This window comes from Ixodes scapularis, unplaced genomic scaffold, assembly GCF_016920785.2.
Source record: "Ixodes scapularis isolate PalLabHiFi unplaced genomic scaffold, ASM1692078v2 PGA_scaffold0__279_contigs__length_252992795, whole genome shotgun sequence".
NCBI classification, from domain to species: domain Eukaryota; kingdom Metazoa; phylum Arthropoda; class Arachnida; order Ixodida; family Ixodidae; genus Ixodes; species Ixodes scapularis.
The window spans coordinates 65639223-65656503 of record NW_024609835.1 but is presented as its reverse complement, the minus strand read 5'-3'; the positions used below and the strand labels follow the sequence as shown (position 1 = coordinate 65656503).

The following is a 17281-nucleotide window of genomic DNA, read 5'->3' as shown; positions in this document are numbered from 1 at the left end:
CGCTGTTTTTATTTTTTTCCTGAGCTCGCGGGCTGGAGCAGCAGCAGCAGCAGCAGCAGCAGCGACCTCAGCACAGCGTTCCACAGCGCAGCCACAGCGCGCAGCCACAGAGTTCCCGCTCGCACGTCAACAGGCAGCGGGCGCGCGTTTGACTCACGCTGGCCTCGGGCGCGGGTCGCCAGAAATAAACCTTCTAAAGAATTCACGCCTGTTTTTATTTCGAGAGACCCGTTGCGCGGCCCGCGGCTCCCCGCTCCGCACGCCTCCAGTGTTGCCCGAGGACTCCACCTGATCGAACTACTGCCCCGTGGGTTACAGACGGCGAAACGACGGCCACGGACTTCTTCCGAATCATACAGGTAGGGTGGCGGAGATATACGTGCTCTAAAGAGAACAAAAAAAAGTGAAGAGGAAGATGGCGCGTGTTTAGATCGCGGTCGTGCACGGCTCAGAGGGACCCCATAGTGTTTGGTCGAAGATGTATGTTACCAGGAAAGTCGTGTGTTTCCACATATTACGGCTAACAGTGGGGCCTGATCTCGGCAGCAGCTGCTGCCAGTTTTACGCCGGTCGTCTGGAAGGCGACTTCGGTGTGTTGCGCTTACCACTTGCAATCAAACAGCGACGCGAGGAGCCAGCTTTTCACCGACGGGAGCTATGTTTATAAACAAGAGATCCGCTTGACTTCGTGGTGCGATGACTCTGGATGCTCCTGAAGAGCGTTTCCGGTAGGAATAGTAAGCTGGCGAGCGCGTTTGCCGTGCTGAAGTGGTCACGGTGTCTACGTGCCTGTCAGAACGGTGTAATGGCGGCGCGTTTGCTAAGTCGCGTTCAGTGGGGCGTCTGCGCAGCATGTTGAACAGGGAGCGACAACACTTTGCATCGTGAACATTCGCATTAGTTTAAGTTTTATATCAGGTAAACTTAAGGTAACGAGAGTTAGTTCGCGCCAGAGCTCGCACAGACGAAGAACCATGAGTCCAAACTAGCGAAGGAAGAATTGCGGATATGAAGTGACGCCTGTGGAGTTTGGACGAGTCTATAATAACTGACAGCTTAAGAGGACTACGTAACAATTGTGACGACTCACTTCGGCTCACAATAATGACTCACCTCGGGGAGTCTGTACCTCAGTTGAAGATAAATAAAAATGAAGGGAGTACACGGTTAAACGCCGGTACACGAGATAAGAGCTCATGAAACCCTAGCTTTTTTAACCTCGAAGGGCAAAAGTTAGCTCAGTTTTCAACATGTTCTCGATCGAGTTATTTTCCTTTTCTTTTAGGCAGGAAGTAGACGATTTTTAACAGGGACGATGAGTTCAACTGCTGCTACGCGCCCACTCATGTGCTCCAAGTCGGAGCCGCCGTTTTACCGTCAGCCGTGCAATCCATCACGTTCTTCCGCTGATACACAAAATAGAAAAAAAAAAAAAAAAAATTCTTCATTGAGAATGAACTGGGGTTTGTTTTGTTTCAAAAGTAAACCGAAATTACTCTATACGCAATTATAAGCATGGTATCCAGGCTGGTTCCTGTGCACGCGTGCAGGTACGCGCAACGTGCGGATGAAAGTAACTTTGGCAGGCTTACGAAAGCCTCTTCGCGGGAGCGGAAATACGGCGGCGACCAGATGCCATCTTGCAGTCGTGTATTGCTTTTCAATCCCTAGCGCGTTGTAAGTTATTTTTTTTTTTTGCATGACTGCAATCAGTTTTTCAATAGTTCTGACCCTTCTGGTATGAACGTGGAACGTATAAAGCGTTTTAGATACTAATGGTCGGTGAGGCGCCATATTTGTAGGGGCGCAGTTTTAAAGGAGGTTTTAACTCGTAGTAAAGGCGACCAAACGACCGTGGTCAAATTCGACGTTTGCGTAAGTGTACTATGAAGCCGAGCGGTTACTTGATCGTGACATTAAAAAACAAGGAAAAGAATAATAATAAAAAAAAAAGCTTAAGAAAGAATCAGACAATGGGAAGGATTCTGGTGTTTCCGTTGAAAAGGAGCTGCTTTGACGTACACCGAGCGAGCGATTTAGTGTGAACACGACATCGGCCCTTTCTCGCATTTTACCTCAGGAGCGTATTGATGGGCTTCGATTTTTGATGCGTATCTTAGTGCCCTATAAGCGCCAACTCTAAAAAAATACTTTGTTTACATTGTTGTAGAACACGGTGACAGCCAATCATGCACTGCGAACAACGGAAGGATCTCGGCGACGACGAAGGTCAGAGCATAATACCCTGCGCACATCACATATCTACATGTACACGTCTGAGCGTCATCATTTGCCTGGTTCCTTTTATTGCTCGGAATAATTAGCTAGCTTCGCGGTCTGCATAAAGTGAACAGTTTTGACGGAATTCTTTGAATTCTTAGGACACGAGAAGCAAGCATGATCGTATGTTTTGCTGTGTCGATATCTACACTGGGAAGCAAAGGGATCGATGGCTGTTTGAACTTTGAAAGGACCGTATAAATTGGTTACTGGAAGTATCGAGCAAAGATTTTGCACAGAAGTGGCCGAAGAACTTGCTTTAAAGGGGCGGTGCAACGATATTCCAATGGAATATTTTTCACTTCATTCGAGCTTACTGGCATTAGTGGGACCGCGCTACGCCACTGGCCAAGAAACATTTTTTGTTAAGGCGTAATTTCGAGTAAAAAAACGAGCGTTTTCTTTTAATCTCTCTTTCGCAAAACTTGATGACGTAGCTGGGGGGTCGCAGTACTCCCCAGTGACGATACTTGAATGCGTCTCATTGATTAGACCCGATCATTGCGTGAGCACTAGATTTGGGTAGTGAAAATCGATAGCTCAACAATAATTTGGGTAGTGGCCCGTGTCCAGTTGCTGCAATAACGACCATAGCCGAACGATAACAATGTCTGCAACTCAACGCGTGTCCTGTGTCTTGCCACCCCAGCGCCTGGCTAAGATCAACATTGTCGGTATATAATCGGCTCCAGATCATGGCCACTTGTTCTGGCTGTGAGTTGAGCGGGTGAACGCTGCTCGTTTTTCTTTAGTTTTTTTCTTCAACTTTTATTGCGTGTGGTTCAAAACGCACGCGTGTTTCATAGGTCATTAACATCAGAAATTCGTTCCAAGCGATATTTGCGCAAAAGTACATAAATCTTTGCATCGCCCGTTTGAGGGTACAAAAAATTCACTTGACAAACATAGCTAAATAAAAGTTAAGAATGAAAAAAAAAACACTAAAAATTGTTATTTACGGTAACTGTGTGCTAACCATGTCGTCTGAATGGCGCAACAGTCGACAAGTGGGTGTCGGATGAAGGCACCGAGTACCGCGCTTTTCATCGTCAGTTTCTGCGATGACACCACTGTTGACCGTGGCTTGTTTTGGAGGTTTTCCTCTTCGTTGATGCAAGCCCCACCCAGCGTAGAATTGTATGAGAGCCAGGAGGTCACCGCCGAAACTTCGCTCGGAAGCGTCGTTGAACCTCTTTTCGTCTTCTGGCACTCCCCGTACCTTCACGCTGTCGTTGGGTGCTAAGCGCACCACGGAGTTGACTGACACCTCAAAACAGCACTGATGAAAGTTGCGAGCAAAAAAAGATACACGATAACAACCAGGGATTGCAAAGAACACAAAGACATTTAACAAAAATACAGTAAAAAAAAAAAAAAAAAAAGAAGACAACACTTTTTTTTTGTTATTCTAGTTTTATCTTCATTTTCTATGTTTTACTGCTAGAATAAAGCAATCATGTATACTGAGTCTAACAATTTGTACAAAAAAAAAAAAAAAAAAAGAGCTAATCGTTTTTGGCTTAGAAGCGTCGTCTGCTACTGCCGCGGTCTAGGGAAGCGCCCGTCGGGGTGGCCGCCTGCGATCTTAGGTGCCGCCATCTGTCTGCCGTTGCGCCAATTAGACCGCCCTTCGTTAGCAGACGGGCCTCGCAGGTAGGGATTTCAAGTTTTTCATTTCTAACTTTTTACCCAGCTAAGTTTGTTCAGTGAAATTTTATGCAACCTCTTCGGTCACCTATGTACAAAATTTAATCTCACTACGTTCACAAACCGATTTATGAGGGTTCTTCAAACAGCCATCGGTCCCATTGCTTCACGCTATATATTGAAACCGATAGAAGTTGAGCTTGAACATCATGATTTGGATACCCGCCTTTTGCAACTCTATATTTAGAAGGGAGAAGGAAGGGATCGGACGTATTTTGGTGCTTTTCTGAAAAAAAGTGTTCCTGCTAAATCCCCGTATTACTCGAAAGAAAATAACTGTGACATCCCTAGGTATTGGAGACCATGCAAATAAACTACAATCAAGTTAGAAGGCGAAGTTATTAAACAGGCGAGCTGGTTAACGTTACACGTGAATCTAAACAGGAGACGAGCGGACAAAAAGGGGTTATGTTTATCCCTTTGTCGTTCATTCGTCTCAGGTTTAGAATCATGTGTAACAACCAATGTTTTTTTTTTTATTTTGTTTAACACACCAACTTAAACCTTATTTAATGAGACCCTGGAATTAAGCATTGCCCTCTGAAAGTAGTCCGAGTTTACTCAACATATGCATTTGTGTGTCCTTTTGTTCGTATTGTGAACTTCGTCATTCGCTGGGGACCTTTGTCTGGTCCGCCGTCATTTGTTTGTTTGGCGTTCTCCAGGATGATGAACTCGCTTATCTTTTTTAAAAAGGGCAGGTCAGCTATATTTAAGATGGCCACGGTGAAAAGCAAGCATACTGGTGAATGTGACTTTACCTTTACCACTCTTGATTAGTCAGGAGCCCGTTATGATATATTCTCTTTTCTCTTTAGCTCAAACGACCCTTGTGCCCCAACGTTCATTTACGATATTTCTTTTTTTGTTACAAGGTGCAGTGCTAGTTGTGATTTTTACGCATCCTCGAAGGACCGCGTCCTGTGGCAACAAATCTTCGCCTGTTCAAACGCGTTCGAAGATTGAGTTCTATAGACAAAGGGCAGTCGTAGCTCCGCGCCTATGCGGCGAGCAAGTCGTCTGCGTCTTGCGCGGGGTTTGCGGTGATGTCAGAACGACGCTGAGCTCTGATTGGCTTTGGTAGACCGCAATGGCTGGATGCCTCGAGGTCTACCCATTCTTTTGTTTTCATTCAGCCAATAAGAGCTCGGCGTTCTGACATCGTCGCAACCCCTGTGCAGGAAGCAGACGAACTTGCTCTCCGCGTGTCCATTAATCCTTCCAGTCAGAGCTGGGCATTCTGGCGTCCCCGTGGGCGCTCTGATTTCCTCCTCTCCCAACGGAGGGCGTGGCTTTTATCGCGTTCGTGATTCTTGCTTCGTGATTTGTCCTACGGCGTTCTATAATCGGTCCATGGGGGAATCATAGGGGCTTCGTAGAGATAATAATAGATATGCTCGGGACTCTTTTTTTTTTTTTTATCGGTTTGTGTTAATATTTATTTTTTGTTTTATTCGCACCAATGGGGAGATAACTTTCAGCGACTTGTATCTGCCTCGATACATATACGTATATCCTTATTGTCCGTGTCTGTGGATGCGTGTGAATGAGACATGAAGTCGCGTGAAGCGTGGCGAGTCATTTCGAAACTTCAAATTTGTTGTATATAGGTCGAATTCATACGCCATTCGGAAGTCGCTTTTCAGGAAAAAATACGGCGCGTATATATACCGGTTTCCTTTTCTCTAAAAAAAAACTTAACAAATTTGTTTAAAAAAGTTGTCAAAGCTACGCTTATTCGGTTTGTTCAGGTGAGTTACACGACCAGGGGAGTATAGTATATGGAACTAATCATAACGATCAGTCGGCTAATTCCCTAAGATTCGTTAATTAACTTGTTTCAATTGTCGTATGGGGTATCGTTTATCGTACTATGAGGTCAGCCTGAGCCTCACGATACAAATACACGAACGATACAACAAGATGCGTCTTGAATATCGGCCAGACGTTTAAACTTGTATCTTTCTTTCCCGGACGCGGGCTGTTTAGTTTACAGAGACCACGAACTGTTTGGGCATTAGAAGATTTTTGCGTACTTTCTCGAAGCATGTGGTCTGCATTAAGATCGGGGCGTACATTCGGGGGTCCCGTTATTTGTTTAGCCTCTCTTGGATTTGAGAAATGTAGCACGCTTCTTCGTAAAGCCCCTGCGTACACTAGAGCCACTCTATATGGCAGCGTAGCTGCCAGAGTCGCGCCACGCTTTTCTGTGTGCCGCCTCTCACCGCGGTTGGTCACACCAGGTACCATAGCAACGAGCCGAGCTGGCACCGTGCCCATAGCAACCGAGTGACTACTCGTCACGTGACCTCGCAAGAGCCGCGATGTCACCGGTAAGATGGCAGCGCCCAGAACTGGTGGATACGAGTTTGTTCGGTGCGCGGTAGTCGTAATGTTCCGCTGCTTGCCGACGATTTCGGACTTGGTGCTCTCTGACGCAGGTGCAACGTGAATATCTGAAAGAATGAGACTTTATACCATTTCTGTGGAAGATCGCTCTGGATATTAGCACGCGTGCGACAGCCTCAGTCATATCGCCGTAGCGGTGCTCGGATTCCAGGATGTGTTCGAGGATCGATAATACTTTTAGCATGCAATTTTGGCATACTCTTGACTTTGTTTTAGCGTTGGAGTGTCTGAGAATCAATGCGAAATGTATGCGTCGCATGTTGGGTCTTGGGGAAGGTTTTTCAGTCCCCAGGTAACCGCATAATCACAGAAACTTTTAGCGAAGAAGCTCGTGCGATCTTTAACCTTCGGTACTAATCGACGATTTTACGAACTGGCATTTCTAAAGCTTTTGGTATAACGTGCTTTCTTTGCAATAGCTTGCATTTGATCGCAGTGTTTTTTGGTTTGCTTTTTCAAGTGACAAGCTGGCGTCTGCTCAAATGACGTATTGAAGTGACGTGCTATATAACTATTCATCAACACATACTATTAAGCTTAGATGCTCAGAGGTGTGTTTGTCTCTGTAAGTCACAAGTTACAGACAATTATGTTTTACGCGTGTGATATTTATTTTCTGCAGCTGGGCCCGTTTTGTGCGCATTAACGTCAGTGTGCTATAATGTTATCATCACGTATGTATGGTTTTAAATATTCTGTTTGAAATGCCTACAAAGACCAAAACGACGTCAGACGACCCCAGCCCACGCATTGGATGCGAAAATGGCGTCACTCGGACGTATGCGCTCGTCAATAATCAATTCGTCGACGAATATTTGAATTCGAATTCGTGGCTAATGAGTGGACTGACGGAACTTATCATCACTTGCGGATGCCAACTTCTATGGAGTGCTTAAAAAGCACGGGGGAAGCCTGGGGTCAGCGCACTGGAGCCCTAGCATGTCACGACCGCGTGATTTCACAGTTCACTTTTGAGTTGAGGATTACAGCTAACGAAGAAGAAGTTACAAAATCATTTCATGGCCCCTTTAACACGGATATGTGTGCTACAACAGACAAAAATATTGACTTTTTGCATGCCGGTAAACTACCGGACGACCACTTGACCTGTCGGCAAGAACACCTCATATCCGGCGTCCGTCTCTTTTGATGGCGTTAAGAATCCTTTGGAGACCACCATGCTGTCCTTCTTGGTTTAACCCCGTCGATTGTTCATCGCCCAAACGAGGGTGAGACTGTCGTCGACGTCGTTCCTCGCCAGTTGGTGAGACAATCTCATCTCGAATGGATAATTGGGTCTTGAAGAAATATGATGTTAAGCACACATTCGCTGACTATGGGGCAGTCGGGCAGCAGTCATGTCCCGAGGCAATCGTCCTGTCGTGGCCGGCGTAATCGGATTTTGTTCCATAGGAAGTCCGAAAGTACAACGACGGTACGTACGTCCCACAAAGCGGCCGCCTTCTCGGCGGCGTGGCAAACCACCCGCCTCGTCCGTGCACCTACGATACTTAGCAGCTCTTGTCGCTCGACGGTCCCCGGGCTGCAAATCGTCTCACTTCACAGAAGAAAGAGGCACCGTTCGTCCAGAGGCCCGTGCCGTACCGCTATGCCGAGCGTCTTTTACCCCTTTTCAATAAACGAATGGCGATACCAACTAGACACAAAGTTACCGTCCGGCGTCGCTAGCGGCACGGTTACCATGGCAACCTCCCAGGCCCAAAATGGAGATCACTATCGGCGCTTCTGACGTCGTGCATCTAGATAATTTTGCGTCGTGTCGCTACTCTGGCAGCTGCGCTGCCATATGGAGTGGTTCTAGTGTACACCCGCGCTAAAAACTTCTTGCTTTTCGTTTTCTCCTCTGATTTATTGCACGTGCAAAATTTGGACCGACGAAATAAACTTTCCACCGAAGTCCTTGAACAGCATATTCAATTTAATTTCCCATTCGAGAATTTAGGACACTTGGACAGTTAATCTCCCGCATAAGTGGAGATGTTCATCGAGTTAATTGTATGTACAAAAACCACGGGTAGTATACATATACATATTAACTAAATCATAACGCGCGCGAATATACAACGAAGATAAAGATCCAGGTCGTGCTCGAACAATCCAAAAACAATTCCTTAAATGTAAAAAAAAAAAAAAAACAACAACAACAACAACAACGGGGCTATAATACGGCAGCAGTATAGACTTGTTATGTTTGAAAATGGAAACAGCGGAAACGGATGCATTTGATACGAATGTCGGAAGTTTCCGGTGGCAATCCTAAAGAGCTGACTGAGACTATACTTCGGCTTGGTGACAAATCGAAGCAGAGTTCAGATTGTGCCACAACAATCGACACGGGGTTGTTGCGCTCTAACTTCTCAGTCAGTAAAGCGAGCTTTCGGTGGAGGGTGAACAAACGGCCCGTGTGCAGATACGGGCAAGGCATCTACGAAGATAATCATCACCTCCCTTCGTAAATAATGACCCTCTTACGCTAAATCCAGTGCTTAAAATGCAACTTCAATGTCTGCGAGGGATCACAAGTTTGAAGTTCCACAGGTTTCGTCCTACCGGTAAGAATTTGGGCACGTCCCTCCGTCAAAAGCTGCGCCTTTTTAATGTTTAATACATTTAAGTTGATAAAACCGCGTGTATACGCTCGTACGCTTTGCATTTATACGCATACATTACCGCGCTTTCTTTGATCGCGTTCCTCACACTTTGGTTGCCTTTGTAATCAGACTAACAATGAGGAAGTCAAACGTCACTCCCCTTGTCCCTACGCGCATCGCAGGTGTTTGGTCTAATCGTATTCTGCGCTTTGTTATTCGCTGGGATCTTTCTATCGTTCGCTCTGACTGGCTGCCTACGTTTTCTGCAAAGAAAAGTTTTTTTTTTTTTTTTGTACTGGGAGTTTTTAGTTACGTACATCTTATTATCTCTCCGCGGTGAATGAGATTGCGGTAATAGTCGATAAGACCACACAAGAGAGACTCAGAAAGCAAGAAGCGTCAACGCATTTTGCGTTTTTTTAAGCTGTCTTTGTTTACAGGTTGGCCCTATCTTCTTGTCACGACTACCTAGAATTTCCTAAGTTCTGACTTGGCAATTCTTCGAGGGAAGTTTTCCAGTTTATCATTGGTGTTTATTCGGCAGCATTCTGCTCCAGAAGGTACACGCTAAGGAATGCCTGCGCGTCTACTTACCGGCAGAACACTCAAAGAGCCAATCATTGCGATCTGGGAAATCAGTTCAGCGAATGATAAGGCGGAACATCTGTTTAGACCTTGAAATGAAGTCTGCGCTTTTGCATTACGCAATGCAGGCATGTCGCTTTGCATTGTGTAATACCACAACAGCGAAAACTTCATATGTTAAGTCTAAAAGGATGTTCCGTCTCATCATTCGCTGAGCTGATTTCCGAGATCGGAATGATTTGGTCTTTGAGTGCTTTGCGGGCACGCAGACGCGCGGGCATTTCTCAGAGAAACTCACTTCCATGTTTTAAGAATGCACCGAACGTTTTTGACTGCCATCCACGTTATTTGGTGCTTATTATAATCAAATTCGCGGGCGTCTGGGAGCCACCTCTGACGCTCACGAAGAAAAAAATCTGTGAGAGGCGTTTAAATCAGCAGCATTTTTAGAAGTCGTTCGTCATTTATAATGCCCTGATGATTATCAAATTGAGGATTAAGTATAGTTTACGAGGCGAAGCAATGCTGCGTGTGAATCGCTCTTTTTAGTCTTTTACGTTAGAAATGGCGAGAGACTATAAGGAAAAGAAGGAGACGAGAGCGCGGGGACATCAGAATGCCGAGCTCCGGTTGGTGGGTAAACGTAAAGCTAGCTGCTTTTGTTTCCACTGCATTCGTCGAACACGTTAGAACGTGGAACGCCCGCTTCCGGCGTTCGGCTCCCGCATTCGGACACGAATTCGATGAGCGCAGTTGAGAAAAAGGCAGTGAGCTTTAGATCTAATGTCAACCTTTCTCGTATGACAGACGGGCCGACGCTGGAGCCAAAGAAGACACGACCGCGTGCTTTCACACGTAAATCTTCATTTCCTTTCGCAATAAAAGCATACGGGCTTTTATAAAGCCCATTTAAACAAAACAAGGACGAACTACGTGTCTCGGGTCACGTAGGCAGCGTGACGCGAACGAGGTATACGAAGCGTTGCTCGGGTGAAATGTGAGCGGGGTAGAGTCTTGGCAGAGAGCGCAGGCAAAGGTCGAGTAAGCGAAGACGGGTCGAAGCGGTGTTCGGACAAGGCGCGAACGAGCCGGGGTCTCGTGAAACCTGACACCGCCGGTGAAGGCCGAGTGAGCGTAGCGCGACTACGTCGCCGTGCACGTGGGAGAGTAAACCGACAATGCCAACGAATCGTTCGAACCAGGGTTCGGCGTTCTCGTGTCTTTGCGCGCTCTCGTCTCCTCGTCTCTCTCAATTTCTCGGCGCAAACGATCTGAAACTAAAATAGTCGTGGAAAATAACAACATTTAAAATAATCTAATCAATTGTGTTGCCCCGTACAATATTTTCACGGCGTCCACTTTTCACTACCACTTTTAAAAATGCCTGCGCGTCTACTTACCCGCAAAACACTCGAAGAGCCAATCTCTGCGAACTACGAAATCAGCCGAGCGAATGATGAGGCAAAACATCCGTAGACACCTAAAAATAAAGTCTGCGCTGTGGCATTGCGCAATGCAAAGCGTCATGCTTGCATCGCGTAATGTAACAGCGCAGACTTAATTTTTAGGTCGATACGGATGTTCCGTTTCATCATTTGCTGAACTGATTTCGTAGATTGCAGAGATTGGCTCTTCGAGTGTTTTGCGGGTAAGTAGTTGCGCAGTCATTTTTAAGACAGGACCGTGTGAACAGTAAGGTGTTACGGCTGTAGGCTCAGTTTCTTCCAAAAATTACAGTGGCTCAAAGTGTGCATACTCATCACAAGAGCCGTATATATACATATAGACATCAACGACTTTAAGGCATATTTTATGATCCCGCGACGATTGCAGTATTTGCACAACCGTGAGCTAGAATCAAGTGCCAAGCAAACCTATTCTTGACGAAAAAAAAAATTGGATTGTGTGTATGTTTATGCAGCCTAGAACTTGGTCTGCCTAACAACGGGCGACGAGTCTCCCAGCTGTAGATGAGAAATTTAGCCAGTGCAGTACAACCGCTAGCCTAGGGTCTTCTTCTTCTAAGCGTTGTGAAAGATGGTGGGGGGGGGGAGGAGAGGGCCAATAGTGGTTGCGCACCGGGCGCTTGGTCACTGGCTTAGCCTAGGGTCTTTGACGTACACCTAGTGATACACGACCGCACGCCGGTACGGTGCTCATCCAGAGCGAAACGGGCAGGGGCAGGGATTGAACCCAGGATCCTATTTTCTGCAGCGCGAGCTTTCGCTCCTATGTTTGACGATTAGGCCGAGCGTGGCCGAGCCATGGGTATGGGCCGGCGGGCAACGTGAAGCGACCGTCATTTTAGTAGCCTTCGACAGATGGCGCCACCATACAGCACCCGAAACGCTCTTCCATTTTTTTTTGTTTCCGATACGACAACGGACGATCCGTCCATCGCCGCCAGCTGGAGCCTACTCGAGCGTGTAATTCACGCCAAATGGTATTCTAGAAACTATAGTGCTAGTTTAAAAAGAAAGCTAAATAATATTAAATACAGAACGAGCGTGTTGGTAACAGTATCTAACACGAAGAAGGCCCGTGACAGTCGTGATTCCTCAACCTTGCTCTCAACTCCGATGCAAGGGGCGGTACTTCCGGAGTAATCGATTCTCGATCTTTTTAATACTCCCATAACACCCATGACGTTTAATTTGATTCATACTCAACGATCTGATTGGCTGCACACAAGTGTAACTTTCTGTAGGGCGCTGGCCGTCAGGAAGATCACCTTCTGCCAATGCCATGCTGCGTACTTAAAAAAAAAAAAAAAGAAAAAGAAAAAAAGATTTATTTTGTTTTTGTTAATATTTTTTTTTGTACACGATTGTCAGCGGAGTTCACGCGCGTGTCTCCCACTTGTGCATGCTTGCGTTTACGAGGCACGGATACACTAGATCGTGGCTTAGTGAAGCTTTTCACTAAAACCGCACTCGTTTCTGTTACCTTTGATACCAGAAAGGAGTCTTTAAGTATAGGCAGTTCTTTCGACCAACGCTTATCACGGCTCCTTTATAGGCTGGTTTACAACAGCCCCGATTCCTTACGCTACGTTATGTAAGCTTACGTACAAGCCACCGGGATATCTGTGCCTCATATAAGCGTGGCTACCGATTTCTAGGAGGTATACCTGACACGCGACTTTCGAGATACGAACTTTTCGGTGACTTAGACCTACCATAAGAAAACGGTGCTGTGTGAACTGACTTTAGTGTGAACCAGTCTTTAGACGCGTGGCGCGTGGAAGACACAGCCTGGAGTCACTATAGACCTTTCCAATGTTCAGAAAATCACACAGTCCAGCGTGCGATCTTCACGTGCTTGTTCGTCGCTTCGGAAAGCGAGAAAAGCACGCGCCATGCGCACGAACATTAAACATTGCACCGGCCACACGCTCTTCTTTTTGGAAAGGTCTATACACTCCAAATAATAGGTCTGTGAGCTCACTGCCCGGCAGAACAGACAGTCCGGAAACGCGAGTCACCGCAATATCCCTGGTTCGAATGCCACGTGCCCAGGTTTTCTCTTTGAACTCATTGTTATGCGGCATTCAAAGCACGGATCTCGCGGTGACTCGCGATCGAATCTATATGCAGACTGTCTTTTGTATGATGCATAAGCAGTGTGATCCTGGATTTAGGCCACCTATCACGGTGGGCGATAGAAGGATCCCATCGAATGACGAAGCGCATAATACATAGATTTTAAAAGGCCGCGCGTGGAGGGAAAATGAGCACTACGTTTCACTTGCTCAGTGTCCCAGCCCATATCGAAGTTTTCATATCTAATCGTATTCTGCTCTTCGTCATTTTGTAGGATATTTTTATTGCCTGCGTAGTCCGCTGAAAAGCTCAAGTTTTTTTTTTATATAGTGTACAAAGAAATTTGTAGGGTGCCATATTTTGGACTATTCAACCCTCTCCACTGCTAAACGCTTTAGTGTGTTGTTGACGCTGTTTAACTTTCATTGTGGCTGCCTGTAAACGCTCCTTAAAAACCCCTCTAAAAAAAGTAAAAGCCGTTTACAACCCCCTTGTAACGCCGAATTAGAGCGCAGCTCTTGAGGAGGAGGAGGGAAGGGTACTGAGGGAAGGGTCATGTGAACCGGGGGAAGGGGTCACATGGCCCCTCCTCAATCTGGCGATTTTGATGGCGGGGATCTACACCAAGTGTCAAATGTCTGGTGCCAAAGCAACACTACGTCGCACCTTATCAAAAAGAAAAAAAAAAAAAGTATATTTGAGACATAAACGTTTTGTGAAATCCGCCTGTTACCTATTCCGTTTTTTTTCCGGGAGAGTTCTGTTCCCAAGCGGTTTATCTCTGCCGTTTCGGCTTTTTATCTAACAAAGCCTCATGTCCCGTTTTCGGGGGAACATGCATAGTTTTTGTGAAATCAGTACTAAGCGAAGGGAAGGAAACCGAAAGAACGTTTATTTGTTAAATACGTAAGGTTATAAAGATAAACATACTATGAAACTAACTGTAGTTGCATCCGGTAATACATTTTGTTTCCATAAACGTGTGTGCGGGATAGTCTTCTATTAATGGCGAGATGTATTCGTGGCGCCCTCCTGTGGTTCCCTCTCGTGACGTCATTATACTTGCGAACAACAAGTTAGTGTTTGTAAATAGCATGGTGGAAGCTTGAAATCATTGCGCTCTCAAAACAACACTGCCAACACCGTAAAAATTAAAGTTCTTACATTTCTCTTATTTCCGTCGATGATAAATCCTTTTCTGACGTCATAGTCAGCATTCGGCCAATCGTGGAAGGCCGACCACAGCGACGCTTTCGATCGCGCACGTCGCCAATAGACGGATGGATGGATGGATGAATACGGCTGAGCCCTTTGGATCGGGCGGTAGCTTACGCCACCTAGCCATTTTGTTTGACCATTTAAGACTCCTTTCTTTGCAAGCGCCACCAAGCGGTGCTCTAGTCTTTGACGTCCCATAGAACTTCCGATTCACAAAAAAGAAAGAACAAAGCCCATTTTAGCACCACTGCTTGAAACGTCCATGAAACGTTTGACCATTAATTCTCCAGGCGAGCGCAAAAAAAACCAAGAAGCACGAGATCTGTTCAATATTTTGGAATACTATTCTTGTAAAGAAACTGACCTCCTCCAAGACGTTAAACCGTAGAACCGAAGGCCCTCGTTAAATCTCCAACTTTGTTTTCCGTGTAGCATTTATGCTTTCTAGCACCGGTGGCATACGGAAGCTCGACAGGCTTGCAAAGACGGAGCGACCGGAAGTCGCTTGGGACGCAAGCGGCGGTTCGTGTTTGTAAACAGTAAAATAATCTCTACATTACTGAATTTGACATGCTTTGCTGGCCGACATTTCTCCCTCATTGCTAACTCTGGAAAAATGCGCGCGCTTAGTTTCATGTGAAGCCGAGCTTCTTTTTCTGTCTCTCTCCCCGTCGCTTTGAGTACGCGCTTTTATTATTTGATAACTACGTGCTAGTTAGCTTAGTTTGTTCATCGCACCATCAGTGTAACGCGTTGTTGAGAGAATACAACAAATACGAGTTTGTCTTTGTCTTCTTAGAGTCTTATGCAGAGTTCTCACGGACAACCTTATTCAAAGTCGCACTTCTCTCACTCGTGACCCTCGAAGCGCAGGCTGATACGCCGATGGCTAACTCCGCGACCTCTCGTTTGCGTGTCCTTTAGGCAGTCCGAAGGAAAAAAAAACAAAACAAAAAAAAGCACACATTCCTAGGATCAGATGACCCGAACGTATGCAGCGATCGGGTCCATATCACAAGAGCGAATGACATTTTAGCGAACGGTGACATTTGAGCGAATGGTCGTTTTAGCGAATAACGGGGGCGCGCGTTAACCCATCCGTCGCGCTGCGCTTTACGCCGCTTCGCGGCGACAGTCTGCGGCAACCCATTAGTAAAATATGAACTCATTGGCCCACCCGAAAACGCCGCTTCGCGGCGTCCGACTATTCGCTAAAGTGTCATTCGATGAAACGTGGGCGTTCGCTAAAACGTCATTCGATCAAATGAGTGCCTCCCGCAGCGATCATGGCCAAGAATGCGTACATAAGACGCTCCATGCTCTCCGATGGAAAGCCTCCCTGCCGCCGGAGCGCCGGCGAGCCAGAAGCCGCACCGAAAACCTGGCACCCAACCACGCCTGCATTTGGCAATGCCTTCATTACAGACAACAGTTACGCAACGGGAAGGCGCACCTGCGGGGCCAGGAACCACACACCGACGCCGCAGCGTGCCGATTCCGCGGCCGCGTCGGCCTCGGGTATAGACGCATCGGGAGCAGCGACCACCACCACCACCGAGATGTACTACTCTCCTTCTCGCGTGACCCGGAGACCTAAGCCGGCGTTTGACACACACCGCGGGGCATGTGCGGCCAGCTGGCCATTCAGACCCCGAGGTTTTTGACCCTCGCAGGAATGCGCAGCTTCTGGGAAAAGGTTCCCTCGGTGGCGGCCCGGTGGGGAGTTGGCGCAGCGCGGCCACGTACAATGGGCAGGGCGGGAGGGGGGCACCGCGGCGGGCAAGACGTCGAGTGGGGGGAGCCCCCGGGGGACGCGGCGGCGGGGGCTGACGGCAAGACGACCCCCGGTGACCGCGAGGGCAGCGCGCGCTTTGGTGGGGGAGACTCGCGCTCGAAATATCGTCAGGTTGGCAGGTGGTGTGGGGTCGCCTCCCCCGTGTCTCGTATTTATATTCGAAGAGTTGTCGCCCGGCTTGTGAACAAGACTCGCACGTCTACGGTCCCGCGTCGCACATCCAATCGTTACGATCTACGGAAGGAACCCGAAGGTTGATGGGGAAGAGATAACGTTTTCACGAGTGAATGCCATCTTGTGAGCTTGAGTCGCCCGATTCGTATACCATTACGCATCGCTAATAAAATTTCCGAGAAAAAACAATTTTTTCCCTTTTATGTGGCATATTCATTCTGCAGAACGGAATCGTTGTCACTAAACGAACTCTGCGGAGGACTAGGTGCATGCGAACGAACTCTGTACCACTTTGTATACGGAGAATAGTGCAGATATCATTTTAATCGTTCTTCTTGAAGTTTTTTTGTCCCCTGATTTTTTGGTGTATTTTTTTGTTGATCGGCAGCTGGGCGGTTGTTACTCTACAGCTGAACATTCAACCAGAGGCGCAGCGAAACATTATTTAGGGGGGGGGGGGGGGGGGCGGAGGGGGGAGGAGGGTTGAGGTGACTGGGATGTTCATGACTTGGGTAAAAAAAAAGGGGGGGGGGTCAAAATGCATGTGTATACATAGGGTCGGCTGGGCTTCACTGATAACCCTCCCTCCTGGCTTCGCCACGTTGAACACTCATTGATGACCGCACTTATAACTCTTCCACGTCACAAACCCGCATCAAACGAAAGCATTTGTTAGCAAGCACTATGATGAAGACAGACCGGAGTGAAGTTTCCTTCCCCGGGGCTCTAATCTCCATGGACCTTGTTGCCACGCCAGCTCGATCCAGGATCCAATCTCGTAAATGACACGTGGAAGTCTTTGGTCAAAAACGGTAAAGATGTCGGTGACTATGATAACGAATCTCTGACGTAACCAGCTAACTCCAGAGTTTTAAGCGGTCCGGTGATGATGCACGGTCAGTGCCCGCCTTTTCACCCGAGGTCATTAGACGAGCATGGAAGCCGATATCTCGCTCTAC

General features: G+C 47.1%; 1 protein-coding gene across 1 annotated transcript in view; it reads left to right on the top strand.

The window, feature by feature from the left end:
* Window positions 1-216: 216 nt before the first annotated feature.
* The window catches only part of LOC8031140 (BTB/POZ domain-containing protein 6), a 79223-nt gene continuing 62158 nt past the window's right edge, over window positions 217-17281 (top strand). The window contains exon 1 of the mRNA XM_002404399.5: window positions 217-359. The gene's annotated coding sequence lies outside the window, so the exon portion shown is untranslated. The remainder of the gene's footprint in view (window positions 360-17281) is intronic.